At 39.2% G+C, this 21,402-nt stretch overlaps 1 long non-coding RNA gene across 1 annotated transcript in view; it reads right to left on the bottom strand.

The window, feature by feature from the left end:
• Window positions 1-2,123: 2,123 nt before the first annotated feature.
• Window positions 2,124-21,402, bottom strand: part of LOC142081632 (uncharacterized) — a 28,152-nt gene continuing 8,873 nt past the window's right edge. The window contains exons 2-5 of the long non-coding RNA XR_012673409.1: window positions 12,584-12,652; window positions 9,800-9,979; window positions 8,914-9,019; window positions 2,124-2,636 (exon numbers count right to left, since the gene is read on the bottom strand). This is a non-coding gene — a long non-coding RNA (uncharacterized LOC142081632). The remainder of the gene's footprint in view (window positions 2,637-8,913; window positions 9,020-9,799; window positions 9,980-12,583; window positions 12,653-21,402) is intronic.

Below are 21,402 nucleotides of genomic sequence, written 5' to 3'. Positions count from 1 at the left end.
ACAGAACTAGGATATGCTGATCTTTCTTGTATGACTCTATATACAGATCTGGATACCTCAATACCGGAATGACAGCCACAAATTGGAAGGAATTCAGCAAAGAGCAACAGAGGAGATAAAAGAGCTACAGAGACTAATGTATGTAAAGAGGTTAACACATAGCCTGAGGGTAAAAGAAAAAAATGGTAACTCTTACAAAATATTTGAAAAGTGTGAACAGCAAGGAATTAAACTGTTAGATTGCTACACTAACAAGTAAGAAAAGTGGAAGCAAGAATAGTAACTTATCCTACCCATTGTATTACTAAAGAAATATAAACATCATGTACTGAGTAGTCTCATTTGGAGGTGGAAATTAGGAAATGGATTTGTTTCAAATCTGTTGCTCCTATGTTTGTTTTCCACTTTTTTACACACTAGTGTAATTTTTTTCTCTAGAATAACATCACCATAGTACACTGAATTGCTTCCCCAAAAGATTTTGCACTCGCTCTCTAAATATACATATAGGGTAGCCAAGAAACAAGAGTGGAATTTTTTTACTGCTGATTGAGCATCTGTCATTTCCACTCTTCCCACATTTCCAAACTCTGTATTCTAGGAGTTACTGTGTTTCCTCTCAGCAACAAAAGCATTACAACCACAGCCAATGTCAAGGGTGCTTAAGACTCAGGCATGTCCTACAGAGGTGAGTCTTGACCCAGCGTTTCATCACTGACCACGCGAACAACTCTATGGCATTGCAAGTGGCCCAGTTTTGCCCATGATTACGTGTCTGTTCCTGGGCTTGAAGGTACATTTGTAACCAGAGCCCCGTTGCCTTGACAGGATCATAATTCACAGGCTAATCAAAAATAGCTTATGACAGCATTTGTTGTTCAAGGGAAGGAAATAGCCTTTGAAGGGCATTTCCACCCATCGGATTTCATTATGCAACACTAAAATACATCTTTCTGAGCATTGGAGATTTCACATCCTGCACCTTTGTAAAGCGCAAATGTCACTCTTTCCCAAAGGAATGATGGGTGAGAAAAAGATACCAGGTATAAATTCCAGAACCTGCTTTTCTCCTCCTCCCTTAAAATTTTCACAGTCGATGGTACAGACTCAGCTGACTCAAACTCTCTAGTACGATCGTATCTTTTTTAGACACTCTTCACAACTTTTATTCTCACTACAGGGTACAAAACACTGCATTTTCAACAAGAATCACCTGCATAAAATGTTACATCCATTATTTAGGGTTGTCCGTTAGTTCTGAAAAGGTTAGATGAAAATTTTGAAGAAAAATAATAACCACAGTTATGTGAAATCTGTAACATTCAAACCATGCTAATCACAAGCTGTGTATACTGATTATATATTTGTACAGAAATCTAGTCATAAAGGATCATTGAAACACAAATTCACATTGTATGCTACCGATTTCCTTCTTGGAAAAAACTACTTACTTATCTAAAGACCAATTTTTATTTTTGTCAAATGTTTGGATAACAAAGGCAGTGAGAAATTCCAGGCTCAATTATTCTTCTTCCACATAGCTTCCCTTGAAAAAAGTTAATCTAATACTATCACACTGCCTCAAGTAGTGTATTATACAAGTTAATTATAGTTTAAATCCTGCACAAGGCTTGGTTTTATGACCAAATTTTGTAGTTCTTAGTTGAGAAAAATTACTTTTGAAACCAAGAGGAATGTTGACAAATCAGAACTGCAAACTGCAGTCCTGCACAGTTATAAGCTGCACAGTTGTTTGTTTGTATATGAAAACAGCAGTATAAATTAGTACAAAATCTAAATCAAGAGCACTGATTTAGAAAGAAAATGTGTCCCAAAAGGGTCAAAGACTCAAAGACTTGCTTATTATTTTCAACCTCTCAGATTCTTCTATAAGTTCAGCTGTGGGTGACAACACAGAAAAGTTGCTGCATTTTCTCAGTTGTTCGGTGGCTTTAAGTGATGTAGGTTGGTGGTCTCTGCTGGAGATCTGGCCGTAACCAGAAACTGCAGCTGGCAGGGATTTGTGCACTTGTTCAGGAGGGGGGAAGCCATCTACGAAGTGACTCTGGCCTCCGCCGGGGCCTGGGCATACGCTGGTGACCCCCCCACTGCCACTGCCCAGGCTCGGCTCCTCCCATGGCAAAACCTCAAGGTTTGCCAGCCTGAACTCACGGGAGGCTATGGCAAGGCTTGCACTGATTTCATACCCTATCACTATGTCACACCCTAGTTTTAGACACTGGAATTATCAACCTGATGTTTCCCATCACATCATCAGCAATTAAAAAGGGAAGCAGGAGACTGAAAAATGAAATGCCATATGGAACAAAACACCAGGAGGGGTTTGATCCTCTGTGCATGCATCCTCCTCAGCCTCCCATCCCTCTGTTGTTACGGGGACACCCAGCACTTTGCAGCTGAGAATATTTTGGCAGTATAAAACGCCAGGTTTGTACACAGCCAGCTCTGATAGGCTTGACCTGTTGAATTGTCCATGTCTTATCAGCAGAAGTATTAGTCCCTTACTGGGATGTTAGCCCCATAGCAAGGAAACACAGCTATGCTGTTATTCCACGCACACCAAGGCAGGTAATACATTGCATGAGACTGGATTCTGTTCCATCCAATAATCTGACCTTTGTAAAAGAGAAAGAGTCTATTAGGAATTAATGTACTGCAGATAGAAATGTCTGCTTGCATTCCTCTTCCACAGACATGTGTTTGGCGCCTGGGGTATTAACTTTCAGACTTTGTTTCTTTTTACTGCATATTCGTCTGCAGTACTGTTGCCTGCAAATGGGGTGCAGTAGAAAAACAATCTGTGTTGCCTTTGCCCTCTCCCAGTTCTCTCAAATGAAAAGGTAGTTCATTCATAAGATTGTAAGTGATCTTAATAATTTCTTATATGAGGCGCCATAATCTAATGAGAGTTTATTTTAAATTTTGGTCAGAACTATAACCCATATTAAGTTTCTATTTATAAGTAACAGATTTTTTTTAATGCTCCAGTAGCAACATAATAAACAGCATTGTAACAAAGCGTCTCTGGAAAACGACAAAAATAATAAATGTTTAGACACAAAACTAAAGGCAATTGTTGTTTAATAAACATGCAATTGCTTCCAAAAATATTGCTTCCTCATCTGATTCAGAGCTACATTATACGTTATTTTGATTAGGCTTCTTGCATAAATAAAAAACAACTCTTATTTTGCAGACACAAGAATGAAAAATATATTCAGCAGGATGTTACTCACAAACCATCCAAAAGATAGTTTTGACCATAATGCAAAGAAATCAGTCTGACCAATGAACTGTACAATTTATGTTCTGAAAACTCTGTGTTCTATAAAATGGAATTTGCTAATTTGCCTCAGAACTAATGTATTTCTTACTTCATACACGAACATACCATTAAGTTCGATCCAGTTTTTTTTTTTTTAATATAGCTGAGAATATGTTTTGATTATATATCTTTCCCTGTGTTCCAATGCATTTTTGGTAGTTCTACTCCTTTATTCTTATTTTGCAAGAATAACCATGCAGGTTTCTATTCTGACACTAGCAGGTTACAATGCTCAAGGCAGACATCAAGAATTATGTAACTTGATGAGTCCCTATTCATTTTTTACTATTTGTAACACAGTGGCTAACAACAAGCATTAGTACCTATGTATAATGCATATTATATTCATGTGTATAATGTATATTATATTCATTCAATATTAAGCAAAAAATAATTTCAATAGCAGGATGTAACTGCTTATACATTTTAATAATGTATAAAGGAAGTTGGAAAGAACATTTATGTGAATACGCTCCTGAAAAGAGTAAATGGCAGGAGAATACTTGGGGCAGAAGTCATTTCACCATTCTCTAACACGACAGCAACTGCGTGTTCATATATGCACAGCTACTCAGTGCCAGAAAGCTGAGATTAAAAGCTCCTGTGCATGAATACATGTGAACAATGATGTTAACACGAGTCACTCAAAAGGGGATAAAGCGGCAATGGGTCAAAAAAAGGAAGTGATTTTTGTTAGCAGCATTATCCTCATGTATTCACTAGCTTTTAAGGCTTTGAGAGCAGAATTCCTTATTCTGTACGCATGGTCAAAAAAAGGCTCACACAAACCATAATAAACAAGCACTTTCACACAGTGCAGTGGTTACAGTATTTACTTTCCTGAGACGGATGTTACTGGAAATGATGCGTATTTGGAAAAACACTTATTTTCCCCTACATGAAATACAAACAGGTTTTTATTATTATCGTTTTTTGCTCATTGTTTAAAGCTACTTCTAGGTATCTCTGGATTTCTAGCTTAAGATCCCCTGTGGGGAATCTATTCTAGATGGAATTTCATGATGATATTTCAAAAAAAGAAAATATTTCCTTGGCGTTTTCAGAGCTCTAGCTGGTGCTATAATATACCAGTAGCCATTGATCAACTGGTTGCTATGAACCAGAATAGCACCTGCTATTCTGCTCATAGAAAGGTATATTGATCTGAATGTTATGCAGTTAATTTAGTGATGTTTTTATTTCATTTTTCAACATCAGTTCTATAATTTCAAACAGCTGTACAGAACAGGGTGTTGTCATTGTACAGGTAATAGTGCATGGTTATGGAAGAGTCATATGGTAAAGAAAACCTCATCGAAACACTCTTATTTACAACTCATTATGTTTGCAAACTGAAATAGGCAAATTCAGAGACAAACTCTCATGCTCTTCGCTTCTTACTTTATCCCAGTGAGAAATGAGCCCCATTTTTTCTGTCTTGCCATTAATTTTAGCCCCTATTCCTTCGCATACACAGAAGGGGGAGCTCCCATGTGGGATTATACTCCTTGAACTCTCTCCCTGCCATGACCATTGCAACTCTCACTCCTGATTCCAAGCGGCCAGAGAATCGTCACACCAGTGAAGGGACACAGTATCCTTCCACATGTACTGGAGCCTCCTCAGAGAAATTAGCAACATTACATTAATGTAATGCACTTGATTACACAGATCGAGAGATGAGTCCCATCTGAAAAATTTCCTTTGACAGCCACCACATGGGACCTCAGTGGGTAAGGGGACCAGCACCCATGCAGCTCCAGCCTCTGTCTTGACCCCCCTGAGGACCCTCCTGGCCAGAAGTCAAAGTGACTTGCTCTGCCTGGGACAGCTCTGGATCACGAAACCATTAAATCATTAATCACATTAAACCATTACATCTCCTCTTCTAAAAATTATGAAGGTGCATTCTTCTCTCTCCATCCCTTCCTCGCTTTTACCCACAACAACAGGTGAGCAAAGCCCCAAACCAAGGAAACCTGACACATCCTTTCACTAATATCACTTCAGTACACTATTTCACCCTAATTAGGTTCATAGTTACATTACAGATACTTCTCCAGAAACTCGTCTTGCCTCACTAGATAACGAGGAGAAATTTCACAACAAACACACAGCTGAATCTTCTGTTAGCTGTGGCTATAAAACCCACCCTTAGTGTTCTATTAATACATTTCTAAACTGAATATCTCTATTCCAGTTAATTTCCAATTTTAATCATCTAGATTTTAAACCAGCAGTCCCCAAGTAAGGATGTGAAAGCTGACTTACTTCCTTTTCAAATGAAAACCAGACAGCCCTTTCTGTTCACAGAGTAATAATATGACTCACTCATTATTTTGTAAAACTACTCTATGGAAAGCAATAAGATTTGGAGATGCTTAGAAGGAAAGAAAAGTCACTGAAAGAAAGATTATTCTCACCAGCTCCATGAACCATCAATACCTTCCTCTGTGTTCCCTACAAGGGATTTGGTTTTTTCTCAGGAGAAGAGTAGAAAGCATAAGAACAAGGATCACAATTTTCCCAAAGGATTTGAATAATGAAAAGAAAAAAGGAAAAAAAAAAAGCTTTAGTGGCCAGTTATGATACTGGGATGCTAGACAACAGATGTCACTTCTGGGTTCTGTCAAAGACTTTCTGAGTGACCTTGACTTAGGTAAGTCAAAATCCCTCCGGGCCTCAAGTCCATACGTTAAGCAGGGATAACAGGATTCCTTAGTGTAATAGCGTAACAGCTGTCTCCTAGTAAGTCCACGTCAAGCACCTAGGACATTATTGACCTCTTATCCAGGTTGACACTGCTGTATGATGTAGGCAACTATGATGACGCAATAGCTGCTCAACAACGTTCTGCACAATATCATAACACCTAATGCAGATCCAGTTAACCCTGTGCACTTATTCAGTCCTAAATAAAATAGTGTCTGAGCATATCTAATCTGCCTGTGTTCATGTACCCACTTCAGGTGGGCAACTGCTTGTGGAAGAAAGAAATACTGATGTATAAGGAGGCTAAGAAATAATTTCTCATTAGATCTTAGGCATCTAAGTTAGATATAAGAGGTTATTAAATGCCTAAGCCCAAACTGCATGTCTCGAAACACTATCAGTCACAAGTGGTGTCCCTCAGGGGTCTGTATTGGGACCGGTACTCTTTAATATCTTCATCAATAACATAGACAGTGGGATCGAGTGCACCCTCGGCAAATTTGCAGATGACACCAAGCTGAGTGGTGCGGTTGACATGCCCGAGGGACGTGATGCCATCCAGAGGGACCTGGACAAGCTCATGAAGTGGGCCCAGGTGAACCTCATGAGGTTCAACAAGGCCAAGTGCAGGGTCCTGCACCTGGGTCAGGGCAACCCCTGGTATCAATACAGGCTGGGGGATGAAGGAATTGAGATCAGCCCTGCCCAGAAGGACTTGAGGGTACTGGTGGATGAAAAGCTGGACATGAGCCGACAATGTGTGCTCGCAGCCCAGAAAGTCAACCGTATCCTGGGCTGCATCAAAAGAAGTGTGGCCAGCAGGTCGAGGGAGGTGATTCTGCCCCTCTACTCTGCCCTGGTGAGACCCCACCTGGAGTGCTGCGTCCAGCTCTGGAGTCCTCAGTACAGGAAAGACGTGGACCTGTTGGAGCAGGTCCGGAAGAAGGCCATGAAAATGATCAGGAGGATGGAATGCCTCTCCTATGAGGACAGACTGAGACAGTTGGGATTGTTCAGCCTGGAGAAGAGAAGGCTTCGGGGAGACCTTATTGCAGCCTTTCAATACTTAAAGGGGGCTTACAAGAAAGATGGGGACAGACTTTTTAGCAGGGCCTATAGCAATAGGACAAGGGGTAATAGTTCTAAACTAAAAGAGGGTAGATTTAGACTAGATACAAAGAAGAAATTTTTTACGATGAGGGTGGTGAAACGCTGGAACAGGTTGCCCAGAGAGGTGGTAGATGCCCCATCCCTGGAAACATTCAAGATCAGGTTGGACGGGGCTCTGAGCCACCTGATCTAGTTGAAGATGATCCTGCTCATTGCAGGGGAGGTTGGACTAGATGACCTTTAAAGGTCCCTTCCAACCCAAACTATTCTATGATTCTACGATTCTATCTTTCCTGCTGCCTAATCCTGTATGCACCTATGTCTTCGTCAGCAGAGTTCTTCAGTACACTATCTGTTGTCTGCATGTGACACAAAGTCTCCAGCAACTGCTCTGTGACCCGTGTCCTATGATATCTACGGTGCCACTGTGCATGCTTCCTAGTGCTGGGTGGCACATGAACACACTCCCTACACCCACAGGAGCAAGCACTGGAGGAAGTATTGCAGCAGCTGCTATTTCATTTAGAGGAGAAAGAGAAAAGTCCTGTTACACAATAGCTTAGCAATTACAGATGATAAGGAAAACCTGCTCCCAGATCCCAAGCAAGTGCAGACCCACCTCTGCCATCTCTGAGATGGCCTGAAGTGGGAGGTGAGGCCACGCTGCAGTAAGGGTGTCCCTGAAGCAGTCACACTGCACATGGCATAAGTGATGATCCTACAATTTGAGTGCGAGAAAGAGCCTGTGTGACTCTCCAGTCGAGGGGTCACATACTGGCCGGGAAGGCAGGACACCCGAGTTTCCAAACCTGCTCCAGGTACAATAATACATAAACAGCTTTGTGTCATCCATGATAGAAGAGCGGGTGAAGCAAATCTCAAGTACTCACATATACTCACACACATGCATGTATATAAATATGTCCTAAGAAAAATGAGTCACTACACATAATTTTTCAGACTAATAGCGAAGGTGCCTAACTCTAGGGAAGACTCCTGACTGAAGGAAGGCTCCACCTACAATCTAGAGTTAGCTCCAAAGCTGAGTAAAGAAACAGGGCTCAGAACATACTTCATAATAAAGAAAAACTGGGAAAGAGCAAGGACAGATGGTCAGAGGTCTGCAACAGCTTCCATGTAAGGAAACGATCAAATAAATCAGGACTCTACAGTCTGCATCTACCAATTCAAGAGTGAAGGATATCAAAAGAAGCTCCAAATAAGAATTCAAACTGAACTAAAAGGCATAGTTCTCATGAAATGGGTGGAATTCCTTGCAAGGAACATCAAAGATGCTAAAAGTTGATATGGGGCAATCAGATCACCCTTTCCTATGTTCTTCCCTAGGCATCCGCTTAAGATACTGGTAGTTTGAAGGTAGGAATATGTTTTAATTCACGCAAAAGAACAAAAACAGTCTCCCGCATCACAAATTTTACAGTCAAGTTCCCCAGATCTGGTGAAATTGCAGGAGTCAGCCTACCTGAAGAACTAGTGATGAGGCTCACTCTTGAAAACCACCTTCATGATCAGCATGTCTCCCCGTCAGATAAGTATCACAGACAGCCTGGTGGGCTGGGTGAATCCTTGTTCTGACTCAGCACAGCCGTTCTTATGTTCACCCAGCCCAATGGTATCTCTCTTGATTATCAGTCTACTGATATTGACCATTAGTATCAATTTGTTTCAGTCTCTAACTCCACGCACATCCCTGCTTTGGCACCCACTCGATAGGTATTACTTACCTAGAAGATACGTTGGCATTGCAGGTTTGAGTGTCGCAGGTCTTTTCTTCTAATTGGAGCTAACACTTACAGCCAGCTTCACATTGCTTAGTAGGCAGTCCAACACCTGAAAAATGGACCCTGTTAGTCTGCTGAGACACTAAGCTGGGAGCCTAGACATCATATAGAGTGGGGAAAGGCATTCCTGAGGAACAAGCTAAAAATCCCTGCTGAGTGGGGAACTACACAGAAGTAGCCAATAGGAAATACATTTTTTCAGGAATACACTAAGGGCCACCCTCTCTGGGGTTTAGACACACTAAATACTTCCAATGGGTCAAGACACAGATCTTAAAAGGCAACTGAGCCTATCTGGAACAAGACATAGGTGCCGAAATAAACATTCATCATCATACTCAACTGCCTATGGTCTTGTAGCTTTAAAAGTTACACAGGTTTTATAACCTCTCTCTTTACCTAACTTCTATCTAGATTGCACAGGACGTGTCAACGGGGTATTTTGGATCTTGCTCCTAATACAAACATGTCTTGAGAGGAGAATCAGTTAGCTAAACAGAAAGAGTCTGATGAAAACTTAATTAAAGTAGATGGAAGTAACTCCATTGTACATCCTACTCTAGGAATATATGAGCCTTATGGAGTTTGAGTTTTTGTGAACCTAAGGGGTTTTTAAACTCTCTGAGGGCTTGCAAAATGAATTTGGTCTCTTTTTACTCTGTCATTTAAACTCATAGTTTGTTTTATTTCATATAAGGATAATTCAATTTTTTTAAAACCACAAAAAATGTTTTTCTAGCTACAGACAATCATGTGCAATGTATTAAGGACAGAACAGCCTCCAAGTCCAAGGTTTGGCACAGTCTCAGTCCTAAAGAGACATACTTACAAAAACTGGGATTTTTTTTCTTTTCCTTTTCTCTGCTGCTTTCCCAGGGTGTCTCTTTCTTTTTCACACAGTCAGCTCTCTGCTTCTTTTCTCACCCTGTTTTTCACCATATATACTTCTGTCTTCTCCCTTTTTCATAGTCACCCTTGAAGAGATAAGTAAGATGTGCTCCCAGTAACTCTGGAGTCAATGTCAAAATTTTTAATGAATAATATTTCAGAAGGTTTGAAATCTGTCAGAATGTTTTAGCCCACGTCCATGGATTATTTCCAGCACTCTTTCTTGTGAGTTTATCACTTCTGATTCAGAAGCACTGCATTTTGAATAGCACCAAGCCAAACCTTCAAAAAGTATTCACTCAAATTAAAATTTGAATTTGTTTGGGTGTCTTCATGCTCCCTTTTGCATTCACTCATCATGAATATGCCAATATGTGAAATGATGACAGAACTGATCAGAGTAAGAAGTTAATTTTAACTAAATACATAAAAAATTCAACAGTTGGGAAGGACCCTGAGATCAAAAAGAATTCCTAGAAATTATCAGGAAAAGTTTTTGAATAAATTTGAGATAGCTGTAAACAGTCAATGGGGATTTTTTAAAGAAAAAAATCTAATTTACACAGATAGGTATCAGTAAAATACTCAGCACAAATATTGAGCATATCCTTTATCAGAAACAGCGTTGAATTAATGGTTCACTCAGCTACTCCAAAGCAACAGACCAACCTGCAGGGCCACCAACCACCCAACCGGGAGGAACTTTAAATCTAGCTTCTGTTATTGTGGCACATCATCATGCACATCATCAGTAGCGACACACACCTCGAATCTTACCTATCCTTACCAATCCTCCTGCAAAAACATCTAAAACACTAGTTTCTAACCAGCTTCCTTCCTCAGACACAGATAATTAAAAGTCCAATAGCATCTTCCAAGCAGCCTCTGCTTTCTGCTACTTGAGAGTCATAGACAATGAAAAAAGAATGTAGAAATCAGCTCAATGTACCTAATCTGGAAAGTTATATTCTCTCTCGCAGAGAAAAGTTACTTTATAAAACAGAGTTTATCAAATAGCCCCCAAAATAAACTAGATAACCTCAGTCTAGTTCCTTTATCAGACCTTCTCCAGGTCACTTAAAATCATTGCAGACACAGGCCAGTTTGAAGAAATTAAAAGCTAATTCTTGAAGGGGAAAATGTTCAAAGAAAGAAAACGTGAACATTTAAAAAGCAAGATAACTTCCAAAGAATAGTAAATAATGTGCTATCAGAGGCATAAGTTTCACAGGTCACATTTTTACGCAGAGAGGTGCATTCTCATGCCAGCAAATGCTGTTGTTCCTGAGCCTGGTTTGTGCAGAGAATGCAATTTATGGGTTCTGTCTTGTGTCACAAAATGTATAGTAGTTCACAGGCTACAGTGATTCAAATTTCCATGTTTTGAAAGACTGCAACTGCTTCCCCAGACTGCAAAATAAAATCTTTTTCTAGTGTCCCAGTGCAGAGCCTCATGCCTACCTGACCAGCAGAAGGGTTGCAGTGCTGGCCGCTCTGTGCTGGCTCAAATATCCAGGTAAGAAAAGAGGAGGTATGCATTGATTTTGGGCATACTTTATTTCACACATGTATACATTTAGAAACATCTATTGCATCAGAGCTACTGCCAGAAACCAAGTGAGTAGATTTTGGATCTGAATTTACCTTTTTGTTGCATTTTTAAGGAAAAGTCCGACAACACAGGTCAATCTATTCTCAGCTTAAAGTGTTTTAAAGTACAGTGATAAACTCCCTATTACTGACAGCAGCGTTAGCATTAGCATTTGCCTGTTACTGTTTTGCATGGAAGTCCTTGGCAGAAATCAAGATTCTGCATGTCTAGATGCTGCAAACAGGACTTCATGAACAAGGTCAGAATTAACTGTGATTATTAGAATCACCGCTCAAAGTAAAATTTTGGAAAATCTTGGACCCACATTCAAACTAGCTGCTCTGGCGACTTCTGTGGTAATTGCTTAGTCTGCATTCCTGAAACCCTTAGTTGCTAACTCTGACTGGCTTTAAACTGGAGCCCCTTTTCCTGTCAAAATCCCAAGACACGGAATCAACAGAAACAATGGAGGAGAAGAGGATGTTATTCTACTTCACAAAGTATTAACTGAACACAGAATAAGGATAGAGGCTGCCCCAAAATGTAAGAAAACTGCAGTTTCATATATTGCAGGCAGTAAACTGCCTACATCTGAAAAGTTCTTTCTTTTTCTCTAGAAGCAAAGAGGAGGCTATAAGTGCAAACAAATGGTAAAACTAATATGAACAAAACAGGAAGACCTAAAAAAAAAGACATCACGGAGTAGTTAGACTGTCTCTTAAATAGCTAATGACCATCTCGCACTGGTGTACTTGCATAATCTCAAAACACTTTATTATTGAGAAAGGAACACAGATTATTTCCTTTACAAATGTAACAGTCAGAATATTTCTGTATTACTTCATAGGAGGTTCCTTTCCTTTACAAAATGCCATGATTCCAGTCAGCAAACAATACAGTTTTGTTAACTAGTTACCCAACCTCACATGCAAAGTAATAAACCTTGTGATACGTTGCTCTTGCTCCATAAGCTCTCCCACAAATAAATGTCTTTTGATGATAAGGAAGCCATATCTTCCATCCCCCTTGAGTGAATATGTGTTAGTTTTGCTGCATTTCTGTGCTACAATGAAGCTACAGAAAAGACTTGAGGTGATGGCACAGATTTCACAAAATATATTACAAAATGCTTACCTTGTAAATTCCTCTGTACCAACAGTTAAAAGGGACATGTAGCAGCTTGCTGCTTTGCAGTAGGAGAACCTGCAACACATATGCAAAATAATGAAAGAAAATAAACATTTTTAAGAACCTGATCTTGCAAGTTGTTGAGTCACCACCAATGATTTCCATGGGAATGTTTGTGCTTAAAGTTAAGAAGGTGCTTAAGAGCTTTGCTGAGTCAAAGCCAGAGAACTCAACCTCTCGCAGCAGTTGTATTTCTCCTCATTTAAAACTATAAAGATGGTCTTGACACTTTCCTCAGCTGTTTTAATTGGTTGATGTATTCTAGAAGTAGGCGAGTTAGAACAAGGTGCTTTCCTTTTCACTTAAAACTGCATTTTTTACTGTGTGCCTAAACACTTCAAGAAAACTCCTCCTCTGCCTAACTTGAAAAGAACTCATTGACACATTATTACATTTCATAACTAATTAAAGTGACTACTTTGAGTATGTGATTTACCATGTGCTTTATCTGATTGCATTTGATCTGCCTGACCTTTTAATTTCCCCAAAAGGGGAAATAGATTTACCTGTGGTGAAAACATGACATGATTAGGAACCCTGCCTCACGTTCTAGAATTTATAAGAACTTTTTGTACCCAGGTATTACAACTGTATTGTGAGTCATCTTCCTAGCACAGAGATGTCATCATGTTTATGACACCATGTTTTCTTTTTCTTGCCCCAATTTCCGTTCTGGCTTTAACTGAACAGTTTAACCTTAGACTTTCAGCATTGCTTCCTGTGTTAAATCCGTGCTGCTGAGAACTCTCTGCTGATTTCTTAACCTCTTGCATTTATGTTTACTATGTATTGCATAGTCATTATTAAAATCAGTAACATTTTCTTGGAAACATTTTTAAGGTCGTTGAAGTATTTTGGACTGTTGCCTGTTAGTAATCTGCCTACAAAGAATACTGTAAATCAGTGCTTGGCCAGTTGAACTATGATTGTTGCTCGTGTTATTGGTGTTCTCAAATGACTGGGATTCTGTTGCAACAGGAGCCTCACAAATACAGGAAGAAACGGTACAAAAGAACTCACTGTTGCCCAGATGATACAGGTTCTAAAACTCTTTATCCACAATGACACATGACTTTCATCAATAAACAATGTTGTAATGGTTCTCACACTCTTGGCCAGGGTCAAAACAGCTAGGTTTTAGGAGCAATTTTTTTACAGAAGCTAAAATGTTAATTTTATGCTTATAAATAGAAACTTTCAAATGCAAGTGGCTACAATAATTAGATTTAATAGATCATACTGCAATGTACTCTGGATTTTAAAGCCAAAGACAAAATTTGGATGCTCTTGTTTTGTCATGGTGAAAGGCATAATAAATATGCATATTCTCGGACTATTTGTCCTAAAAAAGTTGAACAAAATGTCCCACCTGTGCACAGTCATCTGCACAGTCTTCCACATCATTTATAGAACATTTTAACATATTTATCCTAAAATAATTTGAGAAATTATTGTCTCAGTGATTGCTTCACTTGTCACCAGCTTCAGTGGCAAAACCAGTTTAAGAAGCCTGGGCTTCTCATTCATACCAGTTTGCTTCCTTCCCAGCAATACTCACAGCGCTATTGGTGGGGCTCTGCAAGAAGATGGATTGCTGAAAGGATCTAGGTTACGAGTAACCCTGGAGAGGCTGATACATTGTGGTGTAGGGGCAGGAATGAGAGACGAGCAGAAGAGGCACATGGGAGGAGGCAGGGCTCCTTGAACTGACATTATCTTCGTAACACAGACTGACATCCTGAGAAATATCCTCCTGTGGCTGGGGAGCAGCTATGGGGAGGTGTGAAGAACTCTGCAGCAAGTTCCTAATGCCTTCAGTGAAGGGGAGAAGGCACTGAGGCTTTAGCAGCAGTTGTGACATCCAAAGGCGAATGAATCACAGGTATTAAAGAGGCTGGTTACAAACACATCCCCCCACCCCAAAGTCTACAAACCACAACTAAAAAATTCCTCCTTTTCTTGGGATTGCTTGTTCCTTCAGATGTTGTGATGTTGCTATTTCACTGATGCTGCTGTCACCTTACATACTTTTCTTAACTGAAAAATGCACTGAAGGTGAGGCTAGATTTAAAGAAAGCCCAGTCAGGCAAACTTCGCTGGTTGTGGCAGATCCAGTGTCAATGGTTACCCACGCAGACTTCCCCAAGCTGCTTATTCAGGCCTCGCCACCTATCCTGGGCGAGATGGCTGCACCTTCCCATCTGCTGGCGGCACTGCCTGCATAGTCTCCTCTAACCCAGTTCTGTCAAAATTGATCCAGTTTTTAAAAGAAAAAATCCCTCACAATGAAGTATTTAAACTCACTCAAATCATTTTGACAGAAAAATGTTAATGAATAACCAGACATTCAATCCTGCTGGAGGCTGGGGGTAGAGAGGGGGACAAAAATTTCCAGTTGGAAGAAAGTGGCAGGCAGGTGACAGCAGCCTGCCTCACCCCGTTGCCAGCCACCATGTGTAGGCTAGTCTCATACTGGATAACAAAGTCAGACCTAACCCTTCAGTTACTCCTAACTGATGCTTTTCAGTCAGTCAACAGCATCTGTTACTCAAGAACAAGTAGACAACACAACTCAAGAGTGCCCTAGTCCAGAGAGTATCTGGAGTTAGGGGTAAAAGATTAAAAAGTAATAACAAAAAACACCAAATTTCAAAAATATAAAGGTTAAGCTTTTGTTTCCACATCATAAAGTACAAAAAATTTAAAATATCGATTTAAGTTTCAACTTTTCATTTCAAGTAACAATATTCTTTGAAATGCAAAATACTAGCTTTGAATGAGAGTTGCAAAATTATGAGGCAAGTTAGTCTCTTAGGTTGCGCATTTCCAAACTTTAATAAACCATCAAGAGACCGCTGCCTTACCTTATTGTCTTGGATTTCTCAAGTTCCTTTTTCCATCAAATATGTTTCAGTTGTGGTCATATGTCATTGATTTGGTAATTACATCTGCTCTCTTTTGGACTAGTCTTGCATTGAGCAAACCTTGAGTTAAATCCAGGTCAGTTCATTCAAAATTTGGCTGTGCCAGAACTGGACATTTTTGATGGCGAAAATCACGTACTAATTATTCTAATGTTTGAGATACTATGGATGTGATTCCGTTTTTTTTATCCTGATACAATGCAGTGTCACTCAGTCAAGAGCAATATAAAGCAATATAAAGCAAAACATTGCTTTATATCAGGCTGTATTGTTGTTCACTGAGTAACATAGCAGCAAGAATCAGCCTCTCTGAATCATTTCTATCTTAAGGGAAAATTACCTGGCTGACACATCGTTCTTTAACGTAATTTTTCCATGTCTTACTCCTTTCAAAGGAAATGCAGGGCTATACTTTAGAAACCATGTAATACATAACAGCTGTGGTATTTGGTAATTTTACTTGCATTAAATAAACAAGTACTCCTAAAGAGCCCTTACAAAAATGTAAGTTTGGTCTCAGGAATCCTGCCTTACCATACCTAAAACAAAGGAGTTATGTATAAATGTGCATTATTTTTGCAGCTAATTTCAAGCTTGATGGGCAGGCAAACCATTTTAAAATGCTTGTGGATCTCTACTTTTTCATAAGCTGAGTTAAATGACAGAAAGTGTAAGTGCCAGTGCAGCTCAAACTATTTATTTTCTTGTAACTGGCCTTGGAAAAGAGTGCAATCATTGTTAGCAAGAGCAGCAAGTTTATCTTCATCATGAGTTTAGATAAGGAAAGATTTTACAGGAAGTTGTAAGAAAGAAAAGCACTTTCCACAGCAAAATATATTGTCAAGTGACTATTCTTGTAAAGTATCTGTTTATTGGAAGTTATTGAAAAAAATAGAAATGTTAATTTAAAACACATGAAATTTTGAAAAACTTGTGTGAAACCCAAATATATTGGATGGCTCATTTTCATGGAGAAGCACTGAAGAAAATGAAAAAAATCCTTGTCAGCATTTTTTTGAGAAAAATACAATTTCCTAATGAAACATGCCATTTGTGGCACTTAAGTCAGGAAAAAAAAATTATACTTTCAAAAGTAAAAATTAACAAATTTTTCCATGAATAGGAAAACATATACACCATGGCTTACTCAGAGCACTACAACAGCTCTAGCTCCTGAATGTTTGTTCCCTTCCAACAATATTTCTAGTTCCTGCTCATATTCCTAACTCTTTCCTTCTCTCCCTACTTAAGAATGCCCTTTTTTTAGAGAAACCAGGCTAAACTCTATTTAATTTTTCACGAAACAATTTAAATTATGAAAATATTAAAACAAAGTTCTGGTACGATTATGTAAGGCTGATTTCTACGTCCACAAACACAAAGAGGGAGGACCATAGCAAATACAACTTCCCTGCTTGTGTGGAAGAGCCACTGATGCTTCAGGCTATTGTCTTTTCAGCTTTGGACCTCATGAGGACCCTCATCAGCACTCCCCTCCCCACTCCCCAAGCCTGGACAATTTGACGCAATTTCGCTTCACCTCTCTCAAGTCATGGCATATTGGTAGAATAATTCTCTGTTCACACCATGCCTGTCCTGTGAGCTTCAGTAATGAAGAGTCACTGACCAGGACACCCCATAAGCATTACATTGTACAATACTTATCCCAGATCTGGCACTTTTCAGTAATTTCATTAATGATTTGTGTAATGGAATCAATAGCACTCATATTAGCTTTGCAAAGGATGCAATGCTTGGAAAAGTTGTAAGCCCTACACAGGCAGCAGGATTTGAATTCAGAAGGATGAACTGAAGAAATAGAGAGGATGCATTACCAAAATAAGATGCATGTGGTCACTAAACAAATGGAATGCATTTCACTAAGGACAAATCCAAAGCACAGCACTCGGGAATAATCGACTGAACAAATATAAGATGGACATGACCGGGCAGCAGTTCCACAAACGGGATCAGAGGTTGCAGTGGGTCACAGATTGAACATGCGTCAGCGATGCCACAAGGTTGCAAGAAAAGCAAATATCATCCTGGAAAAGTGTCAATAGAAAGGCTTCATTCAGATGGAGTACTATCTTCTGAAGCATCATTTCCAGGAATGCCAGGAATCAAATGGAGAGACTACAGAGGAAAGCAGGTAGAGCTCTCCAAGCCTGGGAAACATTGAAAGGACCAGGCTCTTCATCATCTACAAATGAGAAGACTGTGGGGAGACATGATAATGGTCTTCAGACGTGTAAAAGGCTACTGCAGAGAGAACAGGTGGTAGTGGACTTAAATTGCAACAAGGGAGAATTGGACAAATCTCTGCCAAGAATGGTTTAGGCATCCTTAGATATGCCTTGAGAACAGAGGATGGACTAACTGACTTTCAAGGGCTACTTTCTTTGTCTGTTTTCTATGAATTCTTTAATGCAACATTCAATAAAACATTTGAATTGCTCCGAAGCAAAATACAAACAAGTCAGCAGCTTTGGACACTTTTTTTTCAGTGTATGTTTAGGTTAATCTAGTACTCCCTAACTAAAAGTTACTACCTCTAAATTTAAGAATAAAAGTCAAAGACCAACATCTCTACTCCAACTGTGAGAAAAAGCAGAAAGTAGAAAAATAGTTCCTTGGGAATGAAGAGAAGTATTTTCCAAAAAAGAAAAAAACACAGTAGCAAGATGATTGCTCAAAACGTTCATGACTGTGTTAATGCCTGACAACTTTGTATGAATGCTGATGATTTTTATAAGAACTTGCTTCATGATAAAATAAATAAACAAGCTTTAGCAAAATAACTATTTCTTGTGTAGACACAACATTTTAGAATAAAGTATTCACCTCATTCTTCAAAGTCATTTTTTTCTTGGAATGTTTTTTCCCACAGGAGAATTTTAGCGAGACTTAGAACAGATTAATTATTGTAGCTATCTTACCACCACCCACGAAAGGAAGGAGACTGGCTCCTTAGGCTTCCAATTAACCAGAACCTGCTCTTTGGACTCCAGGGTGGGCTCAGTGTTCCCTTTTTCTTTTTTAATCTAGATAAATTCTAACTGGGGTTTTAATTGAATTATCCCTTTGCTTGGGAACATATTTCCTGGTATTGTCTAAGTTGGCAGGAGAAGAGAAGGTAATGCTTTGTGTCAAATACTTCTCCTGTACAGAAAGGAGCATGTCTCTGTCATTGATTTCATTCACAAGTGCACGTGCACAGAAAGGCATAATCTGGCTTTTTATAGTTAGAGGAAGGATTGTATAGATAGTCTGGAATAAATTCTCTGATCAGCTACAGGCAATAATATTATAATAGCAGAGAATCTGCCTCAATATGGACTCTGCCTTGCACCGCTTGTATGGTAGTATTTGATGTTAGTCAGCGCCTGCATCTCATTTATATGATTGTTATCTTACACCTTCAAGAGTACAATACCATCAGAGTAATTTCATGCTTTACTACTGTGAGAGGATAAATTTTACAACATCATTTTGCTAAATATTCAAGTGTGGCTATCTTTGCACCGAAGAAAGACTGCTGGGCATTGAAACAAAAGTCTGTAAGACATACAATGAAGAATATTACATTTGAGAGACAGGCAGGCAGGCAGGCAGGAAAGAAGAAAGGAAAGAAGGGAGGAAGGGAGGAAGGAAAGAAGGAAAGGAAGAGGGAGGGAGGGAGGAAGGAAAGAAGGAAGGAAGGAACGAACAAAGGAAGGAAAGAAGGAAGGAAGGAAGGAAGGAAGGAAGGAAGGAAGGAAGGAAGGAAGGAAGGAAGGAAGGAAGGAAGGAAAAGAAAGAACAACCAAACCAGAGTTACCAGTTAGAATCTCACATTTTGCATATACAGCAACCAAAAGTGAATACACAACTAATTGGTTGAACAATCCTCTGTGCAACTTTAAGCATGTAAATAAATTTAAAATTTCACAGTAAGTATTTATTCCATCCAAAATGTGGAATATCTTCCTCAATAATATACTATTATAAAGATCAGAAGCCGCACAGGAAAACTAAAGTTTAGTTATTTTGTGTTTCATTTCCATTGGAAATGGGAGATTTATAAAAATAGAAAGGCAAGAATATCAGTTATTACTCACATAATTTTTTATTTATTGACCCGGAGAATGGTGAAATACTATACCTAAGAATGTGTATGTCATTACGAAACTCCATGTCAGCTCATCTCGGGAAACTTTTGAGGCTATTTTGCCTGTATATTTAGGTATGGTATTAAAGATACCTGGTTGTAGAAATCAATGAAAATGAGAAGTAGAACCAAAATTGTTAAGTTTGATAGTTCTTCTCCTATGTCTCTTTAACTTATCTGGCATAAGCAGCACTTGTTCAAATATCAGAAGAAAACTAAGAGTTTTATTAGCCTTCAGCTAATGCAGCTTCACTAGTTTTAAAGAAGGTAATATTTGTATTTGTGTATTTAAACAGAAAGAAAAGTTTTAAATGTTCTACCCAGCACCGGGCATGAGAGACTACAAATTGGGCCCTGATCCTAATGTCTGCATGCCTGTGAGGGACCTCCTGACTCCATTTACCTCCAGGACGTACATGCCCCACTGAATGAAGTTAAACCATTAACAAAAGTAGAGCAGATGACACCATCCTGTGTCTCTTCTGCTCTTCCCTCCATTTGCACCCCAGAACACACCGTGTACCTCAGCTCAGCCCAGCTGCAAGGACAGTTACCAGTCACCAGATGTTTGTGATCACAAATTCAGTGGAAGATACTATGTCCAGAGCTGAGCTGATGAAAGACGTGAGCTTTCTTTACGCATTTCATGCAAAATAGCTTGGGTTGTTTAAAATTATCCTGGAAAGCTATTGACTTTGCACTGAAACAAATGAGGAAACTTCACAGCCGGTTTGGCTGTGGGAGCAGTGACACCCCAAAGCAGCACAACCTTTCCGCAGCAAGTTTCTTATCGCGGCATTGATGTGTGTTTGGAACCTGAGACCATGCTCAGCTCAGAAGGATTACAGCTTCAAAGACAGCGGCCAGGAGGAACTGACTGAAGAATATCCAACTGCCTACCCACTCAGATTTACACTACCAATTATATTATCTGTTCGGCATTCCTATGTGCCTAGCTTCTACATGATTATCCAAAGATAGATAAAAGGCTGAATTAGTCATACAAGTTCTGATAATGTTTAAAAGAATCACAGATTGATTATTGCAACTGCATACATTTTACGGGCACATAGTAAGACGAATATTTGTAACTTCTACCACTGGAATATTTTTTAAAATAATTATGTGGTCTCATACAGCAATGATCATCTACATATGGTAGTGTGTATGCATATATTTGTGTGTACAGCAGCATGAAACCTGATAAGACAATATTGTAAAGTACAACAATCTTATGTGCTTTAAAAATACAAGTATTTGCATAGTCCTGTTAACTTACAGAATTCTGCTGGTTTAATTAATTCAATAATAAGGACTACAAAACCTTGAGAGAATGTGTTACAATAAATGTACTGGCACGTTTTGCACTCCATAAACTAATATAAGACTCTACTGTTCTTCAATACTTTTAGCTTGTAGATTTATACCGGTTAGGAAAGAAGATCAGCTATACTTTAAAATGCAAAGGCTGTTCCCTGAATGCTGGGTTTAGATGTTCACATAGAAACCTATTAACTAAGGTATGCATTCAAAAATAGATCATCATAATCTAATGTTGTCTTCATCATGATTTATAAGCAGCTGGAGCTTCAGACTTGAACTATTTTTTTTTAAAAGTGTAGCACTCAGTAAGAAAGTATTTTGTCTACCCACGAAAGCTTGTAGTGACTCTACACAAAGAGACTCCCACA

The sequence above is a fragment of the Calonectris borealis genome, chromosome 1, assembly GCF_964195595.1.
Source record: "Calonectris borealis chromosome 1, bCalBor7.hap1.2, whole genome shotgun sequence".
NCBI classification, from domain to species: domain Eukaryota; kingdom Metazoa; phylum Chordata; class Aves; order Procellariiformes; family Procellariidae; genus Calonectris; species Calonectris borealis.
Note: the sequence above shows the minus strand (reverse complement) of the source record. Positions and strands in the feature narration are given on the sequence as shown.